The following is a 12,110-nucleotide window of genomic DNA, read 5'->3' as shown; positions in this document are numbered from 1 at the left end:
GAATTTCCACTTTTATCATTTAATTGCTTCATTTCTCCAGACAGTTGCATATAAAAAGCTTCTATTTTATTAACAGCCCCTTCCTAACCATGTCAAATGTTCACCTATTTTTATAATTCAAAATGTCCGTGTCTTTTGAAATTGCCTTTATGATTTCATTTTAATTTCATTCATCTCTACTTTAAGAGATTTTGCCTGTTCCAGCACCATCTGCTGTATAATGTCTGGATGTAGAAGAGTCTGTTCCATGTCTTATCAGATGATAGTGAAATAGTGATAAATAGTGTGTATGTTGAAAATGTCGAAGAAGCGGCAACATTATTTGTTTCCAGTAGAGGTGACTCCTCACTTACATGGAGGTTGCATTCCGGGGCCCCGCACACATAAGTGAGGTGCTTGTTTTCTGTTTCCCCCACTTTCGCTTGGAGGGGAACAAGGGGCAGCCAGCGGAGACCCTCTTCCTCCCTTCTCGCCCTCAGGGCAGCTGTGCAACTCAGCCGGCTGCAAGAAACAACTTCCCTCACATCAGCAGTTGAGTGGACGAGCAGAGCGTGCTCCCGCCTGCCATTGTGGAACCAAGGACAGTGCGTGGTTGGCTCACATGGAAATCAATGGCTCAAGGACAACACACTAAGGGGGAAAGCTGCCATGAAATGAATCTGGAAAAATCCCAGAATGAAAGGACAGAAATTGTGGCATCAAGGAAACCATTTTATTTGTACAGTATGCCACTTTCCAGAGTTGAACCATGCTCAAGGTGGCTTACAACATACAGTATGCCCACAACTTACGTGCATTTAACTTGTGCGCATTCAGCTTTACATGTGGGGCCAAAAAAGGGGTGTGGTGGGGTTTGGGGAGAAATAACTTTGACATTGCAGCCCACCATTGAACCCAATGTGTTTTTGGTATACACTATTTATCCCTAATAACTTTGGCTTTAGGCGCAAGACCCTGGAATGTAACTCCCGCATAAGTTGTGGGTTTACTGTATTAAAAAAATACAGACATACCAAAAGTAGTCATAAACAATAAACAAAACAAAAATTACACAACCAAATTGAACAATTTCCACATAAATGATAAAGATACAAAATAAAGATACAAAAAATTTTAACAGAAACAAGAGAAGCATACCACCCCCAGCACCACACAGCCCACTAAGCAATACCCCAGCCCAAAAGTCTGTTCAAGGCCAGGCCAGGTGAGAAAACACCTGCAAGGCAGGAAGCAGGTCTTCCAGGGCTCTCAGCCAAGTTCCATAACCACAGGTTGGGTGAATGCACTGCATGATTCACGAGTCAGCAAGAACCAGGGCTGGAAAATGACACTAATGTTGATGCTAACCTTTCTGCCTAGCAGGGCTTTTTTGGAATCAGAACTCTCTGGAACACTGTTCTGGCATGAACTTGCACCCTGCGCCTCTGGTTCATGAGAAGACCCTCCCTGGAGTGCAAAGGGGACATCCTCTATGGACTCCAGAGAGGGTGTTCTTGTGAGCCAGAGGTGCAGTGGAGCTTTGATGAGGCTCTTCAACCCCTCTGCACATCTGCTCTGCCAAACAACCTGTCCCTCCTGCTTGTGTGTGCAAGTCAGAGAGGCAGGGCTGCTCTGTGTACTGGCAGAGCTGATGCATGTACAGGTATGGTAAATGGACAGTGCCCTGGACTCCTAGTACAAAGGTCTGTTTGCGATGAGAAAAAAGCCCTGCTGTCTAGTATGTCTGTTTCATACTAGTAGGTGGGACTTTCTCCTTGAGGAAATAGGTGTTACCCTTAGAAAGATCAGGTCCAAGGGTCGTGGCATGTATGTGGAAAATGCCCAAAGATTCCTCTGCTGCTAAGAAAGCACAAAACGAATTGGCTCCCATAGTGAACTAAACGGATGCTATAATGTGGCGACAAATAAACAAAGACCTAGAGATGGAACAACACGAATTATACTCTCTTAGACACAATAGCCATGATCAAAATGACCACCCTCCCCAAACCTATTCCAAACGCTCCCAATATGGATTCCCCAAACCAACTTTACAGATGGCAAAGAAAACCACTCCTTTATCTTCTCACACAAAAAACCAAGAATAAGCCCCAAATACCTACACCTCCCCATAATCCTGTGTATACCAGAAGATGAGACAAAACAATGGACACGCCTAGAGAGGGACACAATTGAAAATAACTGCACCACAACATACCCTCTCCTCCCAAACAAATTAAGGAAAATTCCCACAACACTTAATAGGTACACACAGACCATGCTCAAAGCATGGAAAACAGAAATAGGCAGACAATCCCCAACCCAACCCCCACTAATCCCCTTGGCGCAACACCCATTATTCCACCACGCAGCAAAAACCTCCAGATTAAAACCTGGCAAACCAGAGGTTTATATCGCCTAATAGACTTCTACAAAAATAACAAACCTTTGTCAACACAAGAAATACAAGACAAACTAGAAGACACCCAAATACCCTGGTTAACACATGCCTTCCTAAATAATCCAGGAGTAAAATCAGCAGCAATCAGGCCCCTGACAACCTTCGAAAACCTCATCCTAATGACAAAGGGACACGGCAAAGGGATGGTATCCGCAATATACAAAATACTACTCCACAATCCCACGAACCCCCTAGACGCAATAAAAAAACAGTGGGAGGATGACATAGGATATGAGATTGTTGTTGTTCAGTCGTTCAGTCGTGTCCAACTCTTCGTGACCCCATGGACCAGAGTACGCCAGGCACGCCTATCCTTCACTGCCTCTCGCAGTTTGGCCAAACTCATGTTAGTAGCTTCAAGAACACTGTCCAACCATCTCATCCTCTGTCGTCCCCTTCTCCTTGTGCCCTCCATCTTTCCCAACATCAGGGTCTGTTCTAGGGATTCTTCTCTTCTCATGAGGTGGCCAAAGTACTGGAGCCTCAACTTCAGGATCTGTCCTTCTAGTGAGTACTCAGGGCTGATTTCTTTGAGAATGGATAGGTTTGATCTTGCAGTCCACGGGACTCTCAAGAGTCTCCTCCAGCACCATAATTCAAAAACCATCAATTCTACGGCGACCAGCCTTCTTTATGGTCCAGCTCTCACTTCCGTACATTACTACTGGGAAAACCATAGCTTTAACTATACGGACTTTTGTCGGCAAGGTGATGTCTTTGCTTTTTAAGATGCTGTCTAGGTTTGTCATTGCTTTTCTCCCAAGAAGCAGGCGTCTTCTGATTTCGTGACTGCTGTCACCATCTGCAGTGATCATGGAACCCAAGAAAGTGAAATCTCTCACTGCCTCCATTTCTTCCCCTTCTATTTGCCAGGAGGTGATGGGACCAGTGGCCATGATCTTAGTTTTTTTTGATGTTGAGCTTCAGACCATATTTTGCGCTCTCCTCTTTCACCCTCATTAAAAGGTTCTTTAATTCTTCCTCACTTTCTGCCATCAAGGTAGTATCATCAGCATATCTGAGGTTGTTGATATTTTTTCCGGCAATCTTAATTCCAGTTGGGGATTCATCCAGTCCAGCCTTTCGCATGATGTATTCTGCATATAAGTTAAATAAGCAGGGAGACAATATACAGCCTTGTCGTACTCCTTTCCCAATTTTGAACCAATCAGTTGTTCCATATCCAGTTCTAACTGTAGCTTCTTGTCCCACATAGAGATTTCTCAGGAGGCAAATGAGGTGATCCGGCACTCCCATTTCTTTAAGAACTTGCCATAGTTTGCTGTGGTCGACACAGTCAAATGCTTTTGCATAATCAATGAAGCAGAAGTAGATGTTTTTCTGGAACTCTCTGGCTTTCTCCATAATCCAGCGCATGTTTGCAATTTGGTCTCTGGTTCCTCTGCCCCTTCGAAATCCAGCTTGCACTTCTGGGAGTTCTCGGTCCACATACTGCTTAAGCCTGCCTTGTAGAATTTTAAGCATAACCTTGCTAGCGTGTGAAATGAGTGCAATTGTGCGGTAGTTGGAGCATTCTTTGGCACTGCCCATCTTTGGGATTGGGATGTAGACTGATCTTCTCCAATCCTCTGGCCACTGCTGAGTTTTCCAAACTTGCTGGCATATTGAGTGCAGCACCTTAACAGCATCCTCTTTTAAAATTTTAAATAGTTCAGCTGGAATATCATCACTTCCACTGGCCTTGTTGTTAGCAAGGCTTTCTAAGGCCCATTGACTTCACTCTCCAGGATGTCTGGCTCAAGGTCAGCAACCACATTTCCTGGGGTGTATGAGACCTCCATATCTTTCTGGTATAATTCCTCTGTGTATTCTTGCCACCTCTTCTTGATGTCTTCTGCTTCTGTTAGGTCCTTTCCACTTTTGTCCTTAATTGTGGTAATCTTTGTACGAAATTTTCCTTTCATATCTCCAATTTTCTTGAATAAATCTCTGGTTTTTCCCATTCTGTTATTTTCCTCTATTTCTTTGCATTGCTCGTTTAGAAAGGCCCTCTTGTCTCTCCTTGCTATTCTTTGGAAATCTGCATTCAATTTCCTGTATCTTTCACGATCTCCTTCGCATTTTGCTTGTCTTCTCTCCCCCGCTATTTGTAAGGCCTCATTGGTCAGCCACTTTGCTTTCTTGCATTTCTTTTTCATTGGGATAGTTTTCGTTGCTGTCTCCTGTATAATGTTACGAGCCTCCATCCACAGTTCTTCAGGTACTCTATCCACCAAATCGAAATCCTTGAACCTGTTCTTCACTTCAACTGTGTATTCATAAGGAATTTGATTTAGATTGAATCTTACTGGCCCAGTGGTTTTTCCTACTTTCTTCAGTTTAAGCTGGAATTTTGCTATAAGAAGCTGATGATCTGAGCCACAGTCAGCTCCAGGTCTTGTTTTTGCTGAGTGTATAGAGCTTCTCCATCTTTGGCTGCAGAGAATATAATCAATCTGATTTCGATGTTGCCCATCTGGTGATGTCCATGTGTAGAGTCGTCTCTTGTGTTGTTGGAAAAGAGTGTTTGTGATGACCAGCTTGTTCTCTTGACAGAACTCTATTAGCCTTTGCCCTGCTTCATTTTGATCTCCAAGGCCAAACTTGCCAGTTGTTCCTTTTATCTCTTGACTTCCTACTTTAGCATTCCAATCCCCTATAATGCGAAGAACATCCTTCTTTGGTGTCATTTCTATAAGGTGTTGTAAGTCTTCATAGAATTGATCAATTTCGGTTTCTTCAGCACTGGTAGTTGGTGCATAAACTTGGATTACTGTGATGTTAAAAGGACTGCCTTGGATTCGTATCGAGATCATTCTATCATTTTTGAAGTTGCATCCCAGTACAGCTTTCGCCACTCTTTTGTTGACTATGAGGGCCACTCCATTTCTTTTACGGGATTCCTGCCCACAGTAGTAGATATGATAGTCATCCGAACTGAATTCGCCCATTCCTGTCCATTTTAGTTCACTGATGCCTAGGATGTCAATGTTTATTCTTGCCATCTCATTTTTTACCACATCCAGCTTACCAAGGTTCATGGTTCTTACATTCCAGGTTCCTATGCAATACTTTTCTTTACAGCATTGGACTTTCCTTTCGCTTCCAGGCATATCCGCAACTGAGCGTCCTTTCGGCTTTGGCCCAGCCGCTTCATCAGCTCTGGATCTACTTGTACTTGTCCTCCGCTCTTCCCCAGTAGCAAGTTGGACGCCTTCCGACCTGAGGGGCTCATCTTCCAGCGTCATATCTTTTATATGCCTGTTGTCTTTGTCCATGGAGTTTTCTTGGCAGGGATACTGGAGCGGCTTGCCAGTTCCTTCTCCAGGTGGATCACGTTTGGTCCAAACTCTCCGCTATGACCTGTCCATCTTGACCTGTCCATAGCTTGCCTGAGTAATTCAAGCCCCTTCGCCACGACAAGGCAGTGATCCATGAAGGGGGGATATGAGATTAACCGCACTCAATGGACCAGAATGTGGTCTAAACCCCCCTTTAAATCCATATCAATGAAAAGAAAAGAACTCACTCTGAAACTCACCTACAGGTGGTATCTAATGCCAAGAAAACTAGCACTAATACACCCAGGAACCTCACCAAAATGCTGGAGAGGGTGCACCTCCACAGGCACATACCTCCACATGTGGTGGGAGTGCCCCCAAATCCAACTATTCTGGACAGCAACCAAATGAGAAATATGTAAAATAACCAAGCAAGTATTAGAAACCACCCCAGAATTGGCCTTACTAAACATCTTCCAAGACAATAATGCCCACTTACACCACAAAGAACTCATAACCCACCTACTTTCAGCAACCAAAAACATCATCACTAGACACTGGAGAGACCTGTGAGGAGTAGGCATGGACCAATGGTACCAAACAGTATGGGAAACAGCCCTACTAGAAAAACTAACCAGTAAGCTGAAACTGACACGGGAATAAACAGAAGAAGACACCTTCACCCCAGTATGACTCTCCTTCATCACACACACAGCCCAACAAGACAATGACAAAAATCTACCAACAGCATACAAATCAATATGGCTAACCTGATCCAAAACACCCACCCACCCCACTCACACATGAAAACAAAGACCATCACAGCCAATCACAAATGAACAACCACACCTCTCTCATCACCAGAGGAACACAAGCGAACAAAAGAGAACCTACACAAGCAACGCTGACATCAAACTCTAAATATATTAAGTAAAATAGAAGCATCGTCACCTGACCCCACACCCACCCACCCCTTCCACCTCTCTCCCCCTCTTCTTCCCAATGTCTCAACAAATGAAACTGATTTATTAAAATGATAAATGGAAAAAATACGAGAGAGAGACATTGCACATACTTTTGTAAATCAAGTAATCTTTAATAAAAATACTTTTTTAAAAAAAAGAATAGTAGCATCTTAAATGTTGTGCTCCATGTTGGACTGAAAAATAGTTGGGTTACTATGCCCCCAATTGTTTTGGCTTCTGGGGGCTACATCTAATGGAGGGCTATTTCTTCTGCAATACTTGTATGCACAAGATGGCTAGGAACCAGAGTAGGCTCCCTTTTCCTTCCCATCCCTCAGATGTTAATCCAGGTCATGTAAACAATTGCCCTCCTATATTTAAAGGTAGAGGGACCCCTGACTATTAGGTCCAGTCGCAGACAACTCTGGGGTTGCGGCGCTCATCTCGCTTTATTGGCCGAGGCGTACAGCTTCTGGGTCATGTGGCCAGCATGAGTAAGCCGCTTCTGGCGAATCAGAGCAGCACACAGAAATGCTGTTTACCTTCCCACTGGAGCAGTACCTATTTATCTACTTGCACTTTGACGTGCTTTTGAACTGCTAGGTTGGCAGGAGCTGGGACCAAGCAACAGGAGCTCACCCCATCATGGGGATTCAAACCGTCAGCCTTCCGATTGGCAGCCCTAGGCTCTGTGGTTTAGACCACAGCACCACCCGCAACCCACAAGACATTAAAGTTTCATCAAAAGCCACAGCAGTTGGCAGTAGCAGCAGCAGCAGGAGCCACTGCCCACCGTCTGCTCGCAATGCCATTTCCTCACTGCTTTCTCCCCCACCCCTCTTTATGAGCAAGAACACAACCTGCACAGACTTGGCAGGGTGCCAGGCCTAATGAGCACAGCACCTCATCCCTGGTAGGTTTTGTCCCGTGGATCAGTTACCAAGACTGAAATCCTGGCCTCCTCACAGCCATCTAAGTTCCCTCCACTCCATGGCTTTTTGCAAGCATTCAGAGACTTTAAGAAAGCCGACTTCAGAAAACTTAGGGAAATGCTGGGTGAAATCCCATGGACAGAAATACTAAAAGGGAAGGGAGTTCATGATGGTTGGGAGCTTGTTAAAAGGGAAATATTAAAAGCACAACTTCAGGCAATACCAGTGAGACGGAAACATGGAAGGTGCCTAAAGAAGCCAGGGTGGCTATCTAAAGAACTTTTAACTGAGTTAAGATTTAAAAGGGATATGTACAAAAAATGGAAAAAGGGGGGAAACCACCAGAGAGGAATTCAAACAAATAGCCAGCACGTGTAGAGACAAAGTCAGAAAAGCTAAAGCACAGAATGAACTCAGGCTTTTTTTCTTTTTCTTTTTTGAATTTTTTATTGAGTTTTTCATAATAATAATTTATACAATACCATATAATATTTATATCTTATATAAGTATATACAAATGTATCTAGAGAAAGAAATATGTTCTTAAGCTTGTCTCATATGCATATCTTATACCCTTCCTGTATATCACATATCTACTAGTACTTATTATCTTACATTTACATAACTTGGACGTATCTTATACAAATTACAAATCACTGTAAATAAGAAATAGAAATAATAATAATAATAATAATAATAATAAACCCTCAAAAACATTTCCCCCCTTCTGCTTCCCCCCCATACTTCTACTGTTTTGTTTTGTCAACTGCTTCCACGGTTTACACTTCTTTATTGTATTTGTCATCTGCCATCTATTTATACTCTAGTGCCATAAAGTAGGTTCTTCCATTATTGGCAATTTTCCTTTATAGATAACCAAATTGAGTATTGTGATCTTGTTCTATTTGTGCCGTTAAACTTTAAAATTATTGTATGTTTTTCTTGAAATTCCAATAAAGAGTTGTATTTTCTAAACTATGATTATTGCGTTTCCTTTGTTTTCTCATATTTTGTACAACTTATTCAAATATATCCTAAATTTATCCCATTCTTTTCCAAAGTTTCCACCTCCTTGTTGCCGAATCTTTGATGTTAATTTTGCTATTTCCATGTATTCAACCATCTTTTGACACCACTCTTCTATAGTAGGGATCCTTTGCTGTCTCCAAACTTGAGCCAGCAGGATCCTTGCTCCCATCGTCACATAAAGAAATAACCTTACATCGTTTTTCTCAATATCTTCCCCTACCATTCCTAATAGGAAGGCTTCAGGTACTTTTTTAAAGTTATATTTGAAAAAAAAAATAGTTCATTATAGACATTGTCCCAATATTGTTTTACTTTCTCACAATGCCACCACATATGTATAAATTTTCCTTCTTTAACTCCACACTTCCAACACTTTTTGTCACCTGATTTATACATTTTGAACAGTTTCATTGGTGTGAGGTACCACCTGTACATCATCTTGTATATATTTTCTTTAAGTTGGACACATGCCGTAAATTTAGTTGTCACATTCCATAGTTTGTACCACTTAATATAGTCGATGTTATAGCCTAGGTCCATTGCCCACTTAATCATAGAGCTCTTAATTTCCTCGTCCTTAGTAGTCCATTCTAGTAGAAAATCATAAACTTTGGCTAGGTTTTTAGTATTGTCACTTATAACTGTTTTCTCTAATATTGACTTTGTTTGTTCGAAACCTTTCTCTTTTTTATCTTTCAAAAATAAGCTATAGATTTGACGGTATTCCAGCCACCCTTGCATTCTCTCTTTGATCTCTTCATAGGGTTTCATGACCAATTCATTATTTTTTTCTACTAGAATGTCTCTATATGAGAGCCACTGTTCTACTGAATTTGATTTATTGACCGAGAGCGCTTCTTGCGGAGATATCCAGCCAGGTGTTCTTTTTTCAAGCCAATCTTTATATTTAGTCCATACTAAATATAGTGGTTTCCTTATTACATGATTTAAGAAGGCCCTGTGTACCTTGACCTTCTCGTACCATAAGTACGCATGCCAACCATATCTGTTCGTATAACCCTCCAAATCCAACAATTCTGCATTTTCGATTTTAAACCACTCTCTTAACCACACTAGACAGGCCGACTCATAATATATCTTGAGGTCTGGTACACTGAAGCCTCCTCTTTCTTTTTTATCTGTTAGAATCTTAAATTTAATTCTAGGCTTCTTTTTTGCCATAGAAATCTGGATATTGCCCTCTGCCATTCTTTAAATTAGCTTTGTCCCATCACAATTGGGATTGTCTGGAAAAGAAAGAGCATCTTGGGTAACACCATCATTTTTATTGTGGCCATTCTCCCCCACCATGACAACTTTAGTTTATCCCAAACATCCAGGTTTTGTTTAACCTCTTTCCACGTTGGTATGTAATTGTTTTTATATAAATCAGAATTTTTAGGTGTGAGCCAAATACCCAAGTATTTAACTCTGTTTGCTAATTCTATCCCTGTGTCCTGCTCAAGCTGAACCTTCTGATCCATGCTTAGGTTTTTTACCATCATTTTGGTCTTGTTCCTGTTTAGTTTCAAGCCTGCCAGTTCTCTAAATTGCTCGATCACCTTTAAGGCTTCTGCTATTGATGTATGCGGATCTTGCAGTGTTAAAACCACGTCATCCGCAAAGGCCTTAACCTTGTGTTCACTGGACCCCTGTTTTACCCCTGTAATATTAGCTGTTCTTCTTATCACTTGCAATAACACTTCTAATGTTACTATAAATAACAGGGGTGACAGTGGGCAGCCCTGTCTGGTTCCCTTTGATATTCTGACACTCTGTGTGAGCTCATTATTTACGATAATTTTTGCCTTTTGCTCTTTATAAATTGCCTCCACACATTTCATGAAGTTTTTCCCCATTCCCATCATTTCAAGATTTTTCCTCATAAAATGCCATGAAACGTTGTCGAACGCTTTTTCAGCGTCAATGAAAATTAGGGCTGCGTTCTTATTTATTTTGATTTCCAGGTATTCTATTATATTCAGGATGTTTCGCATATTCTCCCTTAATTGTCTTCCTGGTAAGAAACCTTTCTGATCAGGATGGATTTGTGAAGTTAATACCAATTTAAGCCTGTGTGCCAATATAGAATGAACTCAGGCTTGCTAGAGAGGTTAAAAGCAACAAAAAGGGCTTTTATGGGTATGTCCGTAGCAAAAGGAAGAACAAGGAAACAGTGGGGTCACTTAGAGGAGAAGATGGTGAAATGCGAACAGGGGACAGAGAAAGGGCAGAACTCCTCAATGCCTTCTTTGCTTCAGTTTTCTCCAAGAAAGAAAACAATGCCCGACCTGAAGAATATGGAGCAGATGATTCAGCAGGGGAAACACAGCCCAGAATAAGTAAGGAGGTAGTACAGGAATACTTGGCTAATTTAGATGTATTCAAGTCTCCAGGGCCAGATGAACTACATCCAAGAGTATTAAAAGAACTGGCAGAGGTGATTTCAGAACCACAGGCAGTAATCTTTGAGAATTCCTGGAGAACAGGCGAAGTGCCAGCAGACTGGAGGAGGGCAAATGTTGTCCCTATTTTCAAAAAGGGGAAAGGAGAGGACCCAAACAATTACTGCCTGCCAGTCAGCCTGACATCAATACCAGGAAAGATTCTAGAGCAGATCATTAAGCAAACGGTCTGTGAGCACCTAGAAAGGAACGCTGTGATAACTAAAAGTCAGCATGGGTTTCTGAAAAATAAGTCATGTCAGACTAACCTGATCTCATTTTTTGACAGAATTACAAGCCTGGTAGATGAAGGGAATGCTGTGGATATAGCCTATCTTGATTTCAGCAAGGCCTTTGACAAGGTGCCCCATGATATTCTTGTAAAGAAGCTGGTAAAATGTGGGCTAGACAATGCTACCATTCAGTGGATTTGTAACTGGCTGACTGACCGAACCCAAAGGGTGCTCATCAATGGCTCCTCTTCATCCTGGAGAGAAGTGACTAGTGGGGTGCCACAGGGTTCTGTCTTGGGCCCAGTCTTGTTCAACATCTTCATCAATGACTTGGATGATGGGCTTGAGGGCATCCTGATCAAGTTTGCAGATGACACCAAATTGGGAGGGGTGGCTAATACCCCAGAGGACAGGATCACACTTCAAAATGACCTTAACAGATTAGACAACTGGGCCAAAGCAAACAAGATGAATTTTAACAAGGAGAAATGTAAAGTACTACACTCGGGCAAAAAAAAAAATGAAAGGCACAAATACAGGATGGGTGACACCTGGCTTGAGAGCAGTACATGTGAAAAGGATATAGGAGACCACAAACTTGACATGAGTCAACAGTGTGATGCAGCAGCTAAAAAAGCCAATGCAATTCTGGGCTGCATCAATAGGAGTATAGCGTCTAGATCAAGGGAAGTAATAGTACCACTATATTCTGCTCTGGTCAGACCTCACCTGGAATACTGTGTCCAGTTCTGGGCACCACAGTTCAAGAAGGATACTGACAAGCTG

The sequence above is a fragment of the Lacerta agilis genome, chromosome 6, assembly GCF_009819535.1.
Source record: "Lacerta agilis isolate rLacAgi1 chromosome 6, rLacAgi1.pri, whole genome shotgun sequence".
Classification (NCBI taxonomy): Eukaryota; Metazoa; Chordata; class Lepidosauria; order Squamata; family Lacertidae; genus Lacerta; species Lacerta agilis.
This window is presented reverse-complemented; position numbering follows the sequence as displayed.